This window comes from Aquarana catesbeiana, linkage group LG04, assembly GCF_042186555.1.
Source record: "Aquarana catesbeiana isolate 2022-GZ linkage group LG04, ASM4218655v1, whole genome shotgun sequence".
Taxonomy (NCBI): Eukaryota; Metazoa; Chordata; class Amphibia; order Anura; family Ranidae; genus Aquarana; species Aquarana catesbeiana.
Genome location: NC_133327.1, coordinates 590,309,053 through 590,330,494, shown reverse-complemented (window position 1 = coordinate 590,330,494; position 21,442 = coordinate 590,309,053). Strand labels below are relative to the sequence as shown.

At 45.5% G+C, this 21,442-nt stretch overlaps 1 protein-coding gene across 2 annotated transcripts in view; it reads left to right on the top strand.

The window, feature by feature from the left end:
* Positions 1-21,442, top strand: part of CFAP61 (cilia and flagella associated protein 61) — a 494,837-nt gene that overhangs the window by 119,857 nt on the left and 353,538 nt on the right. The window lies entirely within an intron of this gene.

Below are 21,442 nucleotides of genomic sequence, written 5' to 3'. Positions count from 1 at the left end.
ATCCGTACCAGGCCCTTCAGGTCTGGTATGGAAATTAAGGGGAACCCTGCGCCAATTTTCTTTAAAAAAATGGCATAGGGGTCCCCCCAAAATACATACCAGACACTTATCCGAGCACGCAACCTGGCAGGCGCAGGAAAAAGGGGGGGGGACAAGAGAGCCCCCCCCCCTACTAACCGTATCAGACCACATGCCCTCAACATGGAGAGGGTGCTTTGAGGTCCCCCCAAAAGCACCTTGTCCCCATATGGATGGGGACAAGGTCCTCATCCCCACAACCCTTGCCTGGTGGTTGTGGGGTCTGCAGGCGGGGGGCTTATCGGAATCTGCAAGGACCCCCAGATCCCGCCCTCCCCTTGTGAATTGGTATCGGGTACATTGTACACCTACACATTCACCAAAAAAAGTTTTAAAATGTTAAAAATGACAGTAGATATTTTGGGACAAGTCCTTTATTAAAAAAACAAAAAGCAAACTGTCCTGCGATGTCCATTCATCTTCGACCCGATAAAAAAAAAAAAAAAAGAAAACCGAAAAAACTCCGCCTCCATGGGAGGCTCCTGCTGACTGAAGCTTCTTAGCAATGACAGCTGTTATATAGCTGAGGGCGGGGACACTCGGTGACATAAACAGGTGACCCCGCCTCTCTAAGTAACGTCAGAAAGGGGCAGGGTCACCCGTTTACGTCACCGGGTGGCCTCACCCTCAGCTATATAACAGCTGTCATCGCTAAGAGGCTTCAGTCAGCGGGAGCCTCCCATGGAGGCGGAGTTTTTTCCTTTTTTTTTTTTTTTATTGGGTCGCCGGACGCTGTGATCGAAGATGAATGGACATCGCAGGACAGTTTTTTTTTTTTTTTTTTTTTTTAATAAAGGACTTGTCCCAAATTGTCTACTGTTATTTTTAACATTTTGACACTTTTTTTTGGTGAATGTGTAGTGGTACAATGTACCTGATACCCATTCACATAGGGGGGCGGAATCTGGGGGTCCCCTTGTTAAAGGGGGCTTCCAGATTCCGATAAGCCCCCCACCCGCAGACCCCCACAACCACCGGGCATGGGTTGTGGGGATGAGGCCCTTGTCCCCATCAACATGGGGACAAGGTGCTTCGGGGGAACCTCAAAGCACCCTCCCCATGTTGAGGGCATGTGGCCTGGTATGGTTCAGGAGGGGGGGCGCTCTCCCCCCTCCTTTTCTTGTGGCCTGCCAGGTTGCGTGGGTCTGGTATGGATTTTGGGGTGGACCGCTACGCCTTTTTTTCTTTTAATATTTTGGCTTGGGGTTCCCCTTAATATCCATACCAGACCTGAAGGGCCTGGTAATGGACTGGAGGGGGGGGGGGACCCATGGCATTTTTCTCAATGATTTACATCTATATTTCCGGGACTCGACAATACATTACAGCCGCGAGTAGTTTTAATTTACTTTTTTTCCTTTAGAAATGTAATTTTGCTGTGGTACTGTTATAAACATGGGGAAAATGCACTACTTTACAGGCATACTAAGGACACCCCCCGGCACGATATTTTAAAGGAATATTTCATTTTTATTGTTTCACTTTAAGCATTATGAAAATCACTGCTCCCGAAAAAACGGCCGTTTTTTTTTTTTTTTTGCATTGATACATGTCCCCTGGGGCAGGACCCAGGTCCCCAAACATTTTTTATGGCAATAACTTGCATATAAGCCTTCAAAATTAGCACTTTTGGTTTTTCATGTTAGTGTCCCATAGACTTTAACAGCGTTTCGCGGCTTTCGAATTTCCCGTGAATGCCGCATATTATTCGTTGTCCAGCGAACGAGTGAACACCCGATGTTCGAGTCGAACTTATGGCCCATCCCTAGTGAACACAACTGAGTGATGGAAACCTCTGGCTAGAATAACACTGGTCACAGATGTGACAGTTTTAGACAGAGGACGAATCTTAAGGTACCCATACACAAGGGTAATGATTCTTCATGAAATGATAGCAGCAGTTTTGAGTGATGACTGCACTGTGCTCTCCAAAGACATGCTGATAGGGTAATTGGCTCTTGTCTAAATTGGATTTAGTGTGTTTATGTATGCATCTTAGATCTTAGATTGTAAGCTCCTTGTGGGCAGGGACCTTAGATTACAAGCTCCTGAAGGGCAGGGACTGATGTAAATATGTGAATTGTTGCCTAAAATGTTGGCGCTATATAAATACCTGTAATAAATAGAAAACAGGCAGCCAATATGCTGAAAAATCGAAGGTGTGTACAATCAAAAATCATAATATCTTCTCACTGACCAACCTGCACAGGGTTAGCACAGTATAGGCATCCTTGGTGCTGGCGCATAGTAACAGAAAGGTGGATTTGGGTCATGCAAATACCACGCTGTACTAGAGGGGAAAAAAGACAGGCTAACCATTATTCTCTATGAGACAGACAGTGAGGATCAGACATTCTTATGAATTACTACAAAAGAAGTTCCACTGCTTGTGAAAAAATGGCAATCTATAGGCACTCTTTGAGCAATATAAAACTTCATTAGTTCAAGCTAATCGGAACAAAAAGTAATACTTTTTCAACAGAAAGACACGGAGGGAGAAAGAAAGAAAGAAAGAAAGAAAGAAAGAAAGAAAGAAAGAGAATAAGAAATAACAAAAGAGGGCTGAAGGGAGGGACAGAGGGAGAGAGAAAGAGGGATGGTGGGATGGAGAAAGAATGAAAGAGGGATGGATGGAGGGAGAGAGAGAGAGAGAGAGAAGGAAAGAAAGAGGGAGAGAGACCGGGTAACGACGGAGCAATGTAGCTTTTTTATGAAGGATCAGACCCCCCCCCCCCCCCCCCGCCTGACAAGAGACATGGGTCTGAATTCTGTGAATGTCCTGGGAATATCAGGATTGTTGGCAACTATGGGTTTTTGTTATGTACATTTGCAAATACATGTTAAGCCACACTATCTTTTGGAATTGATTAAAGGATACTTTCACTTTTTAGAAAAAAACTATAAATGCACATTTTTTTGCAGGTAAAAAATGGGCATTTATTATTATTTTTTTTTTTTGGAGCCTGTAAAGCATAAATCCAGTGATTGCTGGAGCGATGCAGGTCTCTAGCAGATCATGTCTTTATGGACCTTGCTTTGTTCACTAGTGCACACTTATGTTGGAACAAGAAGGGGCCATCCCCAAACTGTTCCCACAAAGTCGGGAGCATGAAATTGTCCAAAATGTCTTGGTGCACTGACGCCTTAAGAGTTCCCTTCATTGGAACTAAGGGGCCAAGCCCAACCCCTGAAAAACAACTCCACACCATAATCCCCCCTCCACCAAATGATTTGGACCAGTGCACAAAGCAAGGTCCATTAAGACATGGATGAGCGAGTTTGGGGTGGAAGAACTTGACTGGCCTGCACAGGGTCCTGACCTCAACCCGATAGAACACCTTTGGGATGAATTAGAGCGGAGTTTGCAAGACAGACCTTCTCGTCCAACATCAGTGCCTGACCTCACAAATGGGCTTGTGAAAGTAAGGTCAAACATTCCCATAGACACACTCCTAAACCTTGTGGACAGCCTTCCCAGAGTTGAAGCTGTTATAGCTGCAAAGGGTGTGGCTGCACTACTGCTGATCTCCTAAGCTCCAGAGAGGCCTACTGATCCAGGGAGCTTGATTACTCCCTATACCCAGAGTGGATGCAGGAATCTAGGGTGAACCCAGGGGAGGATCCCCCGGATGGCCAGAGTACCGGTCCTCCCATACCAGTGTTTGAGGACCTGGAAAATGGCCCAGCTAAACGTGAAAGCCTGTCAGCCTACAGAAAGAAGGTTTGTGCTAGGATTGCGAGAATTGCCAAAGAGGAGAAAGTACTGGCGAAGTTGAAGTTTGACTTCAAACATAAAAAAATTGCTTCACAGTTCCAAGAGAAAACAGATGCGGCCCGAGTTAATGGCTTTGGAGGCTAAAGTGGAAAAGCAGAGTTTGCTGGTGGCCGCATTAAAAGAAACCAGCGGAGCTTTCAAGGAGAAATATGTCAATGATGATCGCTTCCGTACAATGCGAGGGGCCATAGAGTCCAGTGGAGGAGAAGCATCACCAGAGTGCGAGAAAGAAAGGTCAGTGCAAAGCAAAAAAGTTTTTGCGGGCTTGGACTGTGTTTCTGGCCAGCACGCTGGAAAATCTTTACATTCTGAGACAAGTATCAGTATGCCTGCAGAAAGTGAAGAAATCTCTGGCACACAGGCTGCAGGTGATCAGCAGTCAGGTGTTTTGACTGCCAGTATGTCACTGGGCCAAGTAGGTCCTTGTCACCGTAGCAGGAGGCTATGGAGCAAGATGATCCATCTGAGCCTGTGAAGGGAGCAGGTATGCTAAAGTTAGTCACAGAAATAGAATCACCTTTGCATGGTCGCAAATTTGCCATGTCTTGATCATCTGAGGATGAAGAAGAGGATAATGATGTCCCCCCAAAACCTTTGAAACATCGGGTGGCTGAAAAAGCTGTTTTTGTTAAAGACTTGCCTATACAACATAATAGAGGTGCAGTTCCTATAGATGGTGCTGTAGAAGGCAGAGAAGAGCAAGCTCATCTCCTGGCTGAGACTACCACCTGTATACAGAAAGCCAGTGAGGGGTGTGCAGACTCTGCTGTGAAGAGTGCTGATAAGGACATCTCCACTGTTGGTAACCCTTTAGTTACTGGTAATGAAGTAAGAATTACCAAGGGTAATGTAAATGATATTTCTGTGCCAGAAGTCTCTGCTCCATCTGTTATTTCTACCTTATCTAAAGAAGGGTCTGTAACTAAAAGTGATGTGCGGGATGTTGCAAGGAGTACAGTTATTTCCTATGCTGCAGCGGTGGCTGCACCTGTCCCAAGGGTGAGTAGGGCCAGTTATTCTGCGGTCACTAGGACTGATGTGAGCGAAGGTCAGGCCAATCTGACACCATCTGGTAGCTCCTTTAAATGCCACAATGTGGTCCAATTGAGGTGGACTGGAGAAGGCCCCCCACCAAATAGGAGAGATGTGGTGGACCGTATTCTTTAGATGGGTTTTAAAGCGGAGGAGATTTTTGCCCTTATCAGCCCAGTTGGGTCATATGAGTATGACCTCTCCTTTGTCAAGGCGGAAGGATTAGATGTCTTTTGGGAGAGGTATGAGCAGAGGTGGAAGGAGTCCCCAAGATGGGCAGGTTTGTCGCCCAAAGTAGTCTCTCGCCAGCCATTATACAAGAACATCACCATTCTAGTACGGAATGAGTCCATTCCTGCTGTGGATCTGGTGGTGTGGTTGGGGAGATATGCTTGCTGATGTCTACCTGTCAAAGAGGGAGTGGAGGCATGGGTCTCTTGCGGCTGAGCCTTACAGCGGAGTTGCAGTACTTTTTACTGGCATGGTAGCGTGTTGGCGGGTTATCGAGATAGAGATTGGAAGGTGTATAGTGCTGGATGTCTCTGTGAAGGGGCATGATCTGCGTTTAGTAAATATTTATGGACCACAAACTAGATGGGAGAGGAAATGCCTCTTTAGAAAGATTAAGCCTTTCCTTTTTACATCTCGGCAAGTTGTCTTTGGAGGTGATTTTAACACCGTTATTAGGCCCAAAGACAGAAAAGGCTCCACTGACAGCCTGAGATATGATAGCGTTTTTCTTAATACGATAGCCAGGGAAGCAGGTCTGGAAGATGCGCATATTAAGCGTTGCCCAGACAGCACGAGGTACACATTTAAGCGAGGCAGTTGTGAGAGCAGGATAGATAGGGTTTTTTTAAAGGGGGACTCTGCCTTTTCGGCTCCTGAAAGTCGTATGGTGGAGTTCTCTGATCAACTTTTGCTGTCTATCCTGTCTATCCTATGTTATCCTCAATGCTTCAGATATGCCACCTAAAGGAAAGGGTATTTGGAGGATGAATTTGGCTCTGCTGGATGACGAGGAGGTAAGACAATCTTTTAAGGATTTTTTTCAGGCTCAGGTAACCATCCTGGATTTCTGCAGCAGTAAGTCGGAGTGGTGGGAGCTTGCCAAAAGCCGGTTTAGTGGGTTTTTCAAGGCCATAGGAAAAAGGAAACAGCTTGGTAAGTACATTGCCTACCAGCAGCTGCGGAGAAAACTTGATCGCCTTGTCTCAAGTGGTGGAGATTCCGGGGCAATGAGGTGAAGCTTCTCCTTAGGAAGTATCAGTATGACCGGCACGCTTTTTTAGTTCTGGAAAGGGACTACGGGAAATATCACTCGCCCGACCCTTATCAGAACTGCAAACAAAGCGCAGCAGTTAAGACAGTTGTTGGGCTAAGGGATAGTACGGGCTCTTTGACGAAATCCAGGTCAGGGATCCTGGAGGTCACTAGGTCTTTTTATGTGGATCTTCTGGGGGAGAAGTACCTTGATCGGGCAAAGATGTTGAGTTTTCTGGATTCTACACCAGGTCTGGGAAATAACATTCCGCTGGCAAGTTTGACAGGGGGAATCACAGCAGAAGAGGTAGTCAAAACTATAGATGGTCTGGCTATTAAGAAAACCCCTGGGCCAGACGGATTGATGGCTGAATTTTATAAGACTTTCAAATCCAGCTTGGTACCTTATCTTGTGGAGGTATTTAATGGCTATCTGCAGGAGGACATGAGACAATCTGCTGTGATTCTGTTGTCAAAGGGTAAGGATCCCTCGATGATTGAGAATTGGTGCTTCATTAGCCTTCTCAATGTCGATAGAAAAATTCTGGCGAAGATAATTTTCTGGCGCTTGTCGTCAGCAGCACTGTTCGGTCCAGGGCAGAAGCACTTTATCAGTGGTGTTAGCTGTCCGGGAGGCTCTGGAATGTTGCAGGGCTGAAGGCTGGGGAAAGTATCAGGCGAAGGCTTTTGATCGTGTCAATCATGAGTACCTCTGGCTTCTCCTTGACAAGTATGGCCTGGAGGGTGGGTTTATTGGATGGCTTAAGACTTTATACAGAGAGGCAGAGAGCTTCATGCTTGTTAACGGTTGGGTTGGGCGGCCCTTCGGGGGTTGGATCGGGGGTGCTCCAGGGGTGTCCGCTGAGCCCTTTGCTATACGTGTTCGCAATTGACCCCTTCATCAGAAGGCTAGAGAGCGGACCGTTGTGCGGGGTGCCAGTGGGCATTACTGGTGAGCCGCCCTTGAGGGTTGTAGCCTATGCTGATGACGTTTCTGTCTTTATCTCTGGGACAGAGGAGGCGCAGGAGGTGGTTTCAGTTATAGAGAAGTATTTCGAGGCATCAGGCTCCAGGGTCAACCATGATAAAAGTGAAGTTTTCTGGATGAGCGAGGGAGGTGAGAGCTTTGCACTTCTGGACACCTTCCCGAGGCCTCAGCAGAAAGTCAAAGTATTAGGCATCGAGTTTGGCCCTGATGAATACAGTAAGTCAAATTGGGAAGCCAGGCTGAATGATGCTGATGTCAAGGTGAAATGCTGGAAAGGGTGGCCTTGATTAAGACCTACCTGATTCCTACCTTTCTGTATGTCAGCTTTGTTTGCATCTTGCCAGAGTCTTGCTATACCAGGATTTATAGTTGTTTCTTCCAATTATTATGGGGGAACAGGCTGAATCTTGTGAAGCGGAATGTGACTTACCTATCAAGGTGGAAGGGTGGCCTAGAGATGGTCAAACCGGTTGTGTTCTTCTCTCTGATGTTTTTGAAACACAATTTTGGTAACATGCTAGCAGAGAGACCGCCTGGATGGGTGGGTATTTTCCAGATCTGGTTTAGACTTTTTCTGGTAAATACATAAGGTTGCGCTAGAACATGATAGTGAAATATCCAAATACATATATAATTACATATAATAAATGGGTATGATGTGACAAATGAAAAAAGTGCAAATAAATGAAGCATATGATAATGTCCACAATGTATAACGTAAAGGGACAGATAAACTCCTGATGTGCAATAAATGTCCAAAGTGGGAAGTGATACAATTAAATATTAAAGAACTCCCAGGGGCTATTATGGTGGACAGATAAATTCCAGTAGCAGAGCGGCAATCTGTATGTGCAGACCCTTACCAGAAAAGGTGGACCCCCTCCAGCGCAGGGTCATGTATGCAGACAGATTACTCTCTGTGGGGAGCTGTGGATGTATGCATTTTGCTGTCTCCAACGTCCGGTTCGGTTCCCTCGGATGGAAGCAGATGACAAACGGGGGGCGAAAAATACCCGATATACAGCTTCACTGGCTCTGAAAAGAGACCTACTCGGGCTCCGAGCCCCGAGTGGATAAGCAAGAGAATAGGGGACGCCAATCGTGTAGTAGAAAAGCGTATTTATTAGGTAAAAGGTGCGGATGCCCGCAAATAACACTACAAGACAAATGGTAAAAAGCCAGCTAGACAAATTAAAAACAAAACACCCACGTGTCGGGGTCACATGTGGCGTGATGGCGTCAGCACAACTCACCGCCCTACATGTTTTGCAATACCTTGCGTCTTCCTGGGGCACGAGGATATATGGGGCATATATATAATATTTATTTTTTGTATTGTTGTATAAAAAAAGTTGGAATGTGTTTCTTGTTTGCAAGATTCTCAAATAAAAAAATTGCCAACTCAATATTGAACCCTACGGACTAAGACTGGGATGCCATTAAAGTTCACGGCGTCCCAATACCTTTGGCAATATAGTGTACTTTACTGTAGTTTACAGTGGCAGTAATGGAATGTTCAAATTATCTTTGCTTTACTAGCAGAAGTGAATGGAATTATAGATGAAGAATTTCAGCCTCCAAAATCCCTAATATAGTCAATTCCACTTTCACAAGGTCCGCCAATATGATCGCTCTCCCCCAACACAGAGAGTGCTGTTCCACTGGAAACGTGTCATGTGCAATAATGAACCTCGATCACTCAATGGCTGGTTTTTAGAGCTAAGCTGCTGATCTTTTCAATGTGCATTACATGAACAGATCTGAAAACTGTCTTTACTAGAAAACCTTGTACTGAATAAAACTGTTATCAGTATCAAAGTATCTGGATAAAGAATTATCTTTGTTGCCTCTGTATCAGCCAATCATAGCCTAGTAACTTTCAATGCAGGCATAAAAAAATTGATATAATAGAAATAATAGATATAGAATGATAATAGAATAATAGAAATAATAAAATAATAGAAATAGATATACAGTCATTCTTTCAGATACTTTGATAAATGGGGCTGTCTGTGAATGTTTACAATAGACAACGATTAGACCTTTTGTCATCTTAGAAAAAAGTAGTCTTCTGTATTTGGTAAGTATATATTTACTACAAACGTATTCATGTGCAATCAAAATTAAGTGTCTAAACTATTTACTATATTTGTGTAATGTGATTTATTGTATTATTGGTTGTTGCTACTACTTTCAAAGTGTTCTGCTCACCTCCTTCCACTCCTAAAGCGCCCCTGCCCATTGAAATCAGTGCAGCGGCGATTTGCAGGTGGTTTTAACCCTTTTTCAGCCGCTAGCGGGGGTTAAAATCGCCCCGCTAGCGGCCGAATAGAGCCGCTAAAATGACGGTGAAGCACCACAAAAATATCGGCACTTTAGCAGCGCTTTACCGCTGACGCCTGCCCGCTCCAGTGTGAAAGTAGCCTAATGCCCTGTACACACGATCGGACATTGATCGGACAACAAAATCTATGGATTTTTTCCGACGGATGTTGGCTCAAACTTGTCTTGCATACACACAGTCGCACAAAGTTGTCAGAAAATCTGATCGCTCTGAACGCGGTGACGTAAAACACATACGTCGGGACTATAAACGGGGCAGTAGCCAATAGCTTTCGTCTCTTAATTTATTCTGAGCATGCGTGGCACTTTGTGCGTGGGATTTGTCCGATCAGATTTTGTTGTCGGAAAATTTTATAGCCTGCTCTCAAACTTTGTGTGTCGGAAATTCCGACGGAAAAAGTCCGATGGAGCCCACTAGGGATGAGCCGAACACCCCCCGGTTCGGTTCGCACCAGAACCTGCGAACGGACCGAAAATTTGCACGAACGTTAGAACCCCATTGACGTCTATGGGACTCGAACGTTCAAAATCAAAAGTGCTCATTTTAAAGGCTAATTTACATGGTATTGTCCTAAAAAGGGTTTGGGGACCCGGGTCCTACCCCAGGGGACTTGTATCGATGCAAAAAAAACTTTTAAAAATGGCCGTTTTTTCGGGAGCAGTGATTTTAATGATGCTTAAAGTAAAAAAAAAAAAAGTGAAATATTCCTTTAAATATCGTACCTGGGGTGTGTCTATAGTATGCCTGTAAAGTGGCGCGTGTTTCCCGTGTTTAGAACAGTCCCTGCACAAAATGTAATTTTTAAAGGAAAAAATCTAATTTAAAACTGCTTGCGGGTTTAATGTAATGTCGGGTCCTGGCAATATGGATGAAAATCAGTGAGACAAACGGCATGGGTACCCCCAGACCATTACCAGGCCCTTAGGGTCTTGTATGGATATTAAGGGGAACCCCGCACCCAAATTAAAATAAGGAAAGGTGTGGGGCCACCAGGCCCTATATACTCTGAACAGCAGTATACAGGCGGTGCAAACAAGACAGGGACTGTAGGTTTGTTGTTAAGTAGAATCTGTTTGTAATTTTTAACGGGTACATTTTTAACGTGTTTAGCTCCAGCCAAAAAATCTTTTTTAAGCTTTTTGGAAAACATAGGGAAGGGTTATCACCCCTGTGACATTTGTTTTGCTGTCTTTCCTCCTCTTCAGAAGATTTCACCTCACTTTTTGTCACAATGACAAATGTTTTTTGAAAATTTGGGGTTTTTTGTGGAACAAGGATTGGAAAGCATCAGTGGAAAGGAGAAATGTTTTTCCCATATTAACTCTTACAGGAGAGAATTTCCCTTCCTAGGGGTAGATTTCATCTCACTTCCTGTTGTCTCCTTCTGTTTGCAAGTAGGAGTCGTTTGTAAGTTAGATGTTTGAAAGTAGGGGCCTGCCCTATATACTCAGCAGAAATTTGGGCCTTAGGTGTTGTTGTGGCCACAACACTGTAAGCCCTCACAGGGCCCTGCTGTGAAATATTAGATCAAGAATTGTAATTACATGCCCCTGTTGAACAAGGGCAGAAAAAATGGGCCTTTGGTGGTGGTGGTCCTGGTGCCACAACACTGTAAGTCCTCACTCACTCTTGGTGGGTGCAGAAATGGGCCCTGCTGTGAAATATTAGATCAAGAAATATAATTACATGCCCCTGTTGAACAAGGGAGGAAAAATTGGGCCTTTGGTGGTGGTGGTGCCACAACACTGTAAGTCCTCACTCGCTCTTGGTGGGTGCAGAAATGGGCCTTGCTGTGAAATATTAGATCAAGAATTGTAATTACATGCCCCTGTTGAACAGGGGCTGAAAAATTAGGCCTTAGGCACTGGTGCCACAACACTGCAACCCCTCACAGATACTCTAGTTGGAACGCAGAAATGAGTCCTGCTGCAAAGTATTGCATCAAAAATCGTAATTAAAGGCCCCTGTTAAACAGGGGCTGAAAAATTGGGCCTTAGGCACTGGTGCTGGTGCCACAACACTGCAACCCCTCACAGATACTCTAGTTGTAACGCAGAAACGAGCCCTGCTGCAAAGTATTGCATCAAAAATTGTAATTACACGCCCCTGTTAAACGGGCTGAAAAATTGGGCCTTAGGCACTGGTGGTGGCGCCCAGAACCAAAAATGTTCTTACAAGCTATCAGCGTGATGATTGAGGAGGAAGAGGATAATTACTCAGGGATAGTCACTCAGCATCAGCATAGGCAGTCTTTGAAGGGATCTGAGATTTCAAAAAAAATTATTCGGTTACATCAGCATCAGGTGCTTGGTAGCTGGTGGTGATCCAAGACTGATTCATTTTTATGAAGGTCAGTCGATCGACCGAGTCGGTGGACAGACGCACCCTGTGATCGGTTACAAAGCCTCCAGCAGCACTGAATGTGCGTTCCGAAAGAACGCTGGATGCAGGACAGGCCAGTAGCTCAATTGCATACTGTGCAAGCTCTGGCCAGTGATCCATCCTCAAGACCCAGTAACCCAGAGGATTTTCGGTGGGAAAGGTGTCCAAGTCAGATCTTGCCCCTAGGTATTCCTGCACCATGTAAAACAGACGCTGGCGATGGTTGCTGGAACCGATCATACCTTGGGGCTGCGGACCAAAAAATTGTCTGAACGCATCGGTCAGACGCCCACCTTCTCCACCGCTCCTTCTTTGACTGACCGAAGCCTCAGCAACACGTTGTCCAGAAACAGGAGTTTGTAACCTCCCAGTCTCTGGGAACGCGTTGCACAGACCTTTCTGCAAGGCCTCCCGAAGATGTTTCGTCCTCTGCTCCCTCTGCGATGGCAAGATAAGGTCCGCAACCTTACCCTTGTAACGTGGATCATGCCAGCTAGTATTGGTCCTTCTCCTTGATACCACAAATACGAGGATCCTTACGCAGGCTTTGCAGGATCAGGGAGGCCATGCAGCGTAGGTTTGCTGAGGCATTCGGTCTGGAGTCCTCTGGGTCACTAAGGACGACATGGTCCGCAGCCACCTCCTCCCAGCCACGTACAAGTCCATGTGTTTCTTGGGACTGATCCCTTAAACACTGCTGCTGATGCTGAGTGCCAGGCTCCACCTCCATACTGACACAATCTTCCTCCTCCTCCTCTTCCTGTGTGATCGGCGGGCATGCAGGAACACTGTCTGGATAAAGGGGGCCTTAAGAGCTAAGGAAGTCCTCCTCTTCCTGCCTCTGTTCTGCCTCAAGTGCCCTGTCCATTATTCCACGCAGCGTGTGCTCCAACAGGTGGACAAGGGGGACAATGTCACTGATGCATGCACTGTCACTGCTCACCATCCTCGTGGCCTCCTCAAATGGTGACAGGACAGTGCATGCATCCCTGATCATGGCCCACTGGCGTGGGGAAAAAAAAACAAGCTCCCCTGACCCTGTCCTGGTGCCATAGTCGCACAGGTACTCATTGATGGCCCTCTGCTGCGTGTGCAGCCGCTGCAGCATGGCCAACGTTGAGTTCCACCTGGTGGGCATGTCACAGATTAGGCGGTTCTTGGGCAGGTTAAACTCCTTTTGGAGGTCCGTCAGCCGAGCACTGCCATTATATGACCGGCGGAAATGCACACAGACTTTCCTGGCCTGCCTCAGGACATCCTGTAAGCCCGGGTACCTGCCCAAGAACCGCTGCACCACCAAGTTAAGGACGTGAGCCAAACAGGGCACATGGGTCATTTGTCCCTGTCGGAGGGCAGAGAGGAGGTTGGTGCCATTGTCACAAACCACCATTCCTGCCTTAAGTTGGCGTGGCGTCAACCACCACTGAACCTGCCCCTGCAGAGCTGACAGAACCTCTGCCCCAGTGTGGCTCCTGTCCCCCAAGCACACCAGCTCAAGCACCGCATGGCATCTTTTGGCCTGCATACTTGCGTAGCCCCTTGAACGGCTACGGAGCACCGCTGGTTCCAAGGACAAAGCACAGGAAGAGGCCATGGAGGAAGAAGAAGAGGAGGGGGTGGAGGAGAGAGGTGTGTCACAATCATTAGCATTTTGGAGGCGTGGTGGCGGAACAACCTCCAACACTACTGCACCTTGTCCTGCATCCTTCCCAGTTGCCAGCAGAGTCACCCAATGCGCCGTGAAAGTTAGGTAACGTCCCTGTCCATGCCTGCTGGACCATGAGTCAGCGGTAATATGCACCTTACCGCTGACCGCCCTGTCCAGCGAGGCATGGACATTGCCTTCCACATGCCGGTAGAGAGCCGGAATCGCCTTCCGTGAGAAAAAGTGGCGTTTGGGTACCTGCCACTGAGGAACCGCACATTCCACAAACTCACGGAAGGGGGCAGAGTCTACCAACTGAAAAGGCAGCAGTTGAAGTGCTAGCAATTTTGCCAAGCTAGCATTCAACCGCTGGGCATGTGGATGGCTGGGAGCAAACTTCTTTCGGCGGTGCAGCAGCTGGGGCAGGGAAATTTGCCTGGTACAATCTGACGTTGGTGTACCAAAAGCAGATTGCCCACAAGTACTTGGCTGTGACACACCTAATTCTACACCTTCATTCCTCTCAGTGCAGGTCTCAGAGAGGACTGAAGGTATAATGGGGTTGGAGATCTCAGCTGATGAGGAGCAAGGAGAGGTCCGCTTTGTTCTTTGGTGTGGGTCTTTTAGATACGCTTGCCAACGAACTGCATAGCAGGTCAACATATGTCTGGTCAAGCATGTGGTACCCAAGCGGGAGATGTTTTGGCCACGCGAGATACGCTTGAGACATATGTTGCAAATAGCAGCGTTGCGATCTGATGCACTCGTCTCAAAAAAGGCCCACACCAAAGAACTTTTTGAATAACGCGCAGAGACTGCAGTGCCCTGCACATGTGGAGCTTTGGGGTGTGATGCAGTCAAGGTGCTGCCCTTAGGCTGGCCCCTGGAGGGCATCCTGCCTCGTTGGTGATGTGCCGCCTCCTCCTCCTCCTCCTCTCTCCTATCAGGCACCCACGTTGAGTCAGTGACCTCATCATCCCCTCCCTCCTCATCACTGGAGCAAACCTGGCAGTATGCTGCAGCAGGGGGAGCATGACTGCCAGATTGCTGTCCTTCTTGGGCATCCCCTCTGTCCGTGCTCACGTTACTGCCTTCATCGAGCTCAGTATCATCATCAGAGCCTTCCAAACGCTGGGCATCCTCCTGGAGCATGTACCCAACACTGTGGTCAAACAGTTCTAGGGACTCCTCAGGAGGACATGATGGGGCTAGGGAAGGAGTCACTGATGACATTGAGCCAAGGGAAGAGGCCGCTGCTTTGCCAGACAAAGTACCCTGGGCATGGGTGAGAGAGGATGAGGAAGATGAGGACGGCTTGGTCATCCACTCGACCAAGTCTTCCGCATGTTGCGGCTCAACACGGCCAGCTGCCGAAAAAAAGGCCAAGCGTGTCCCACGGCCACGTGCTGATGAGGATGCACCGTCTCCACGACCAGAGCCTGCTTGCCCTCTCTTATTGGCTTGTGACTGTCTGCCTCTCCTTCTTGGCCTTCCAGACATACTAATGGCCTGTAGCTGCACTAAGCTGGGATATATATATATATATATATATATATATATATATATATATATATATATGTACTGATACTGCAGCTAGCAAAATCAACTGCCTGCCTGTAGTATGAGAACACCACCAACCTTCTACAGGTAGATTTAGCTGAACACTGTGCAGAGCTCGCAAAAAAATAACTTGTAGGTTTAGCTGGACACTGTGAGCAGGACGTACAGCACTAACTTGTAGTTTTAGCTGTACACTGTGAGCAGGACGCACCGCATTAACTTGTAGGTTTAGCTGAACACTGTGAGGTAGACGCACCGCACTAACTTGTAGTTTTAGCTGAACACTGTGAGCAGGACGCACAGCACTAACTTGTAGTTTTAGCTGTACACTGTGAGCAGGACGCACCGCACTAACTTGTAGGTTTAGCTGAACACTGTGAGGTGGACGCACCCCACTAACTTGTAGGTTTAGCTGAACACTGTGAGCAGGACGCACCCCACTAACTTGTAGTTTTGGCTGAACACTGTGAGCAGGACGCACTGCACTAACTGTAAATAGTCTAGCTGCCTGACTGTGGTACTAATAGGATCAAAAGAACACCAGCAATTTCCTTCAGGTAGCTGTAAATACTGTAACAAGACAGGCCTGCCTGTCAGTAAGAAGATAACAGGAATGGATCTAGCTGAACACTGTGAGCAGGACGCACTGCACTAACTTGTAGCTTTAGATGAACACTGTGCAGAGGTCTCACTACGCTAACTTGTAGGTTTAGCTGAACACTGTGAGGAGGACGCACCACACTAACTTGTAGTTTTAGCTGAACACTGTGAGGTGGACACACCACACTAACTTGTAGTTTTAGCTGAACACTGTGAGGTGGACGCACCGCACTAACTTGTAGGTTTAGCTGAACACTGTGAGCAGGACGCACCCCACTAACTTGTAGGTTTAGCTGAACACTGTGAGCAGGACGCACCCCACTAACTTGTAGTTTTCGCTGAACACTGTGAGCAGGATGCACCGCACTACCTTCTAGGTTTAGCTGAACACTGTGAGGTGGACGTACCCCACTAACTTGTAGTTTTAGCTGAACACTGTGAGCAGGACGCACTGCACTAACTGTAAATAGTCTAGCTGCCTGACTGTGGTACTAATAGGATCAAAAGAACACCAGCAATTTTCTTCAGGTAGCTGTAATTACTGTAACAAGACAAGCCTGCCTGTCAGTAAGAAGATAACAGGAACGGATCTAGCTGAACACTGTGAGCAGGACGCACTGCACTAACTTGTAGCTTTATATGAACACTGTGCAGAGGTCTCACTACACTAACTTGTAGGTTTAGCTGAACACTGTGAGGAGGACGCACAGCACTAACTTGTAGTTTTAGCTGAACACTGTGAGCAGGACGCACCGCACTAACTTGTAGTTTTAGCTGAACACTGTGAGGTGGACGCACCGCACTAACTTGTAGTTTTAGCTGAACACTGTGAGGTGGACACACCACACTAACTTGTAGGTTTAGCTGAACACTGTGAGCAGGACGCACCCCACTAACTTGTAGGTTTAGCTGAACACTGCGAGCAGGACGCACCCCACTAACTTGTAGTTTTAGCTGAACACTGTGAGCAGGACGCACTGCACTAACTGTAAATAGTCTAGCTGCCTGACTGTGGTACTAATAGGATCAAAAGAACACCAGCAATTTTCTTCAGGTAGCTGTAAATACTGTAACAAGACAAGCCTGCCTGTCAGTAAGAAGATAACAGGAACGGATCTAGCTAAACTGAATACAGTGTGTATATATATATATATATATATATATATATATATATATATATATATATATATGCAACACCTGGGATGCATATATATACACAATACACTGTAAGTGCAGCTAACTGACTGACTGTTCTGCCTAATCTATCTAACTCAAATCAAATGACACTGTCTGTCTCTCTCTCTCTCTATCTATGAACGCCGGAACACACACTACACAAGGCCGCCGTGCAGGCGGCCTTATATAGTGTGGGGTGTGTGCTAAATCCCCTGAGCCATAATTGGCCAAAGCCTCCATGGCTTTGGCCAATTACGGCTCTCTGTTCAGACGGCGCTGTGATTGGCCAAGCATGCGGGTCATAGTGCATGCTTGGCCAATCATCAGCCAGCAATGCACTGCAATGCCGCAGTGAATTATGGTCCGTGACGCGCCACACGAATTTGGCGCGAACGTCCCATATCGTTCGCAATTCGGCGAACGGGCGAACAGACGATGTTCGAGTCGAACATGGGTTCGACTCGAACACGAAGCTCATCCCTAGAGCCCACACACGATCGGAATTTCCGACAACACAATCCGATCGCACTTTTTCCGCCGGAAAATCCGACTGTGTGTACAAGGGCATGGAATTTGTGGAGCACAAGCAAATAAGAGACTATAATAATAAAAAAATATATATATATCTTTGTTCACATTTATTTCTTTATTTTTCTAATTTATTATCTTTTATTTGTTGGTTCATTGGTTGATTTTTATGCTGTGGAATATATGTAAGGTGGTGTTGCATTATTGATTTATAAAGAATTGTTTAGTATAATCGTATTTACATATTGTTTAAATCAGTGTTTCTCAACCCTTTTTCAGTCAAGGTACCCTTTAAAAATTATGGACAGTCCCGAGGCATCCCATTCTAAAATGTGAAAAACTATTCTAATAGTTTTACATAATGCAGCAACATCCACAAACGTAGGTCATCCAACATCAGAGGTGTTTTATTTTTCCAACGCAAATACACTTTTGCAAACTGGTACTGACTAGTATATCCCTTCTCTCTGTTTTTCTCCATCACTCAGCTAAAGTGACCGCCAATGCTGATGGAGAGAGGCATGGGAGGGTTAAAAAAGGATGCTATGCAGAAGACTAACATCCTCCCTATCAACTGATTATGCCAATGGTGAATAGGACACTGGCAGATAGAAGGTTGTAATGGTGCACAATGAAAACCTGTGGTTTTGTGTAACTAAAAGACAGACTTCATCCACATGCTGGTTTGTATACAATTTTTGGGCATTTTGGCTAGGCACCCCTGAAGAAACCTCAATGCACCCCAGGGTGCCTGGGCACCCTGGTTGAAAAAGGCTGGTTTAAATGTTTCTAGTTTAAAACTTTTATTTTTTATTTTATTTATTTCAGGTACTTATATAGCGCCATCAATTTACGCAGCGCTTTACATATACATTGTACATTCACATCAGTCCTTACCCTCAAGGAGCTTACAATCTAAGGTCCCTAACTCACATTCATACATACTAGGGACAATTTGAATGGGATCCAATTAACCTACCAGCATGTCTTTGGAGTGTGGGAGGAAACCGGAGTAGCCGGAGAAAATCCACGCAGGCACAGGGCGAACATGCAAACTCCAGGCAGGTAGTGTCGTGGTGGGGATTCGAACCAGCAACCCTTCTTACTGCTAAACTTCATGCACACTGGAGTAATTCCTCATTTAAAGTGGTTCTCAGATTATGATAACTATATCCCCCTTTTCTCTTCCCAGCAGTTTGGGTAATTAAACATGCAGAGCCACATTAGACGCATGCATTCATTCCTGCAGCTGGTAGTCGCACTATGTTCTGGCTTTGTTTTAGTGTTCCTTTGAGCCAGCTGTGTGCAGTACCACACAAGCATAAGCTAGCTGCTCCAACTTTAATAGGCTACCCATTGTTACGTCATGATTTTAAGTTTAGCCAGGCCATTGACATCTAACGGAAGTATATAACATGTGTGCCCAATTGGCTTGCTGCGGGTCTATTAGCTTATGAAATAAAGTGCAATGTATGATTCTTTAGGAAATCTGCATTTTTTTTTAAGAGCGGGAAAAGGCAATAGGGGCATTTGGAGTAATATACAGTATATTAACCGCTTCAGCCCCGGAAGATTTTACCCCCTTCCTGACCAGAGCACTTTTTGTGATTCAGCACTGCGTCACTTTAACTGACAATTGCACAATTGTGCAACATTGCACCCAAACAAAATTGACGTCCTTTTTTCCCCACAAATAGAGCTTTCTTTTGGTGGTATTTGATCACCTCTGCGGTTTTTATGCTTTGCTCTATAAACAAAAAAAGAGCGACAATTTTGAAAAAAAGCAATATTTTTTACTTTTTGCTATAATAAATATCCCCCAAAAATATATAAAAAAAACTATTTTTTTTCTCAGGCTGATTGTATTCTTCTACATATTTTTGGTAAAAAAAAATCACAATAAGCGTATATTGATTGGTTTGCACAAAAGTTATAGTGTCTACAAAATGGGGATAGTTTTATGGCATTTTTATTATAAATTTTTTTTTTACTTGTAATGGCGGCGATCTGCGATTTTTATCGGGACTGCAACATTATGGCGGACACATCGGACAATTTTGACACATTTTTGGGACCATTGGCATTAATACAGTGATCAGTGCTATGAAAATGCATTGATTACTGTAAAAATGTCACTGGCATTAAAGGGGTTAACACTAGGGGGCGATCAAGGGGTTAATGTGTTCCCTAGTGTGTGTTCTAACTGAAGGGGGGAGTGGACAGTGTAGGGGAACAGACGATCTGTCACTTCTCTCCTCAGAGAACCAGAAACTGTGTGTTTTACACACACAGATCCCGGGTCTCCGTGTGCCCCGAGCGATTGCGGGAGCCCGGTGGTGATCGCGACCACGGGCACTCGCATCAGCTCCGTGGGCGAGCAGGGGGCGCGCGCCCCTAGTGGACAAAATATGAACCAAAGTAACATGATGTAACATGACGGTACTACTGCGGCGGCTGGTCGGCAAGCGGTTAAAATTTTAGTTTTACTTTATGTCTAATGATGTGATCTTGTAGCTTGTCATCTAATATATTATTATTATTATTATTATTATTATTCTATAGGATTTATAAAGCACCAACAGTTTACACAGCATTTTGCAATATAAAAGGGAGACACTACAGTTACAATAAAATAAAATACAAGAGGGTTAAGAGGGCCCAGGCTCAGAAGAGCTACAATCTAATAGGGTGGGGCAAGTGGTACAAAAGGTTGTAACTGTGGGGAAGGAGCTGATGGAAGTGCTAAAAGTTCAGTTAGTTGGAGGCGTGATAGGCTTCCCTAAAGAGATTCATTATCAGAGATCGTCTGAAAGCAGCCAGAGTAGTAGATAGCCGGACAGATTAAGGTAGATAGTTCCAGAGGATGGGAGAGGCTCTGGAGATGAGTATGAGAGGCAGACACAAGGGAGTTTGAGAGCAGAAGGCCAGGAGAGGAGCGGAGAGGACGGTTTGGGTGATATTTGGAGACAAGGTTGGTGATGTAGCTGGGGGCAGAGTTGAGAATGGCTTTGTATAATGATGTTGATTTCATTCGCTGGGCGATCGGAAGCCATTGTAGGGATTGGCGGAGAGGGGTGGCAGACACTGAGCAGTTGGTAAGGTAGATGAGATATATAGACTTGAAAAAAAAGAATGAAAAACTGACCAACAATATACAACTGCTTTATTGTTGTGATTGCTGTTGTGTTTTTTTTGTTTGTTTTGTTTTTTTTTTAAGCAAAGTTAGTAGTTACATAATTTCCTGAAACACATTTGCTCTGTTTTTTTTTTTTTTTTTTTCAGTTACTTTTAAATACATTTGGTTTCCCTTTTCACAATGTCCTCCTTGCCCCATCCACTTTTTCAAATGTTGCTACTTTTCATGGGTGCCCTGCTAATATATAGAACACATATGATGACAGATAAAAGGGCTACCAGAATCATCTAAAACCAATTGCATTTTCCAGTCATGCATAATCTACTGTGCAAGCCACATGCATACGAGCTTTTATGTTGTATTTTTTTTTTTACATTAAAAACAAAAGCCATGTCTAAGACCAAGGGTCTATAGGGTGACATATTTCACATTCCTGATATGTCCCTGCTATACCTTGTATGAAAAAGTATCCTGTTTCCTTTGTATTGCTTCCTTTGTGTGAAATCCCCGATGTTCCTCTGCGTTCCTATTAGAAAACTGACCACACCAGGCATGAGGACACAGGGCATGGTCAGTGTTCTGGCTGTGCTGGAAACTGAGTCTGCTCTCCTCCAATGATCAGAGTTGTCCTGACACCCAACCCCCCCCCCCCCCCGTTGCAGAGCCATTTACTGTGAAGACCAGTGTGCTGCTGTTATTCCTACCCCAAGCTCCCTGAGCTCCTTATGCAGCTGAGAACAGAACCTATGCGATCACTTATAAAAAAGGAAAAAAAAATATTTATGATATTTTTTTATTCTTTGCAAAGAAATAACTAAGCTCTTGCAAAATCTGTTTGCCTTTAGTAAATTGACCCCAATGGCTAGCATTGAGGTACTTTTACAGGCTGAAAAAAAGGCCAAATACCTGTAAATGCATTATTTTTTTTAAGCCCA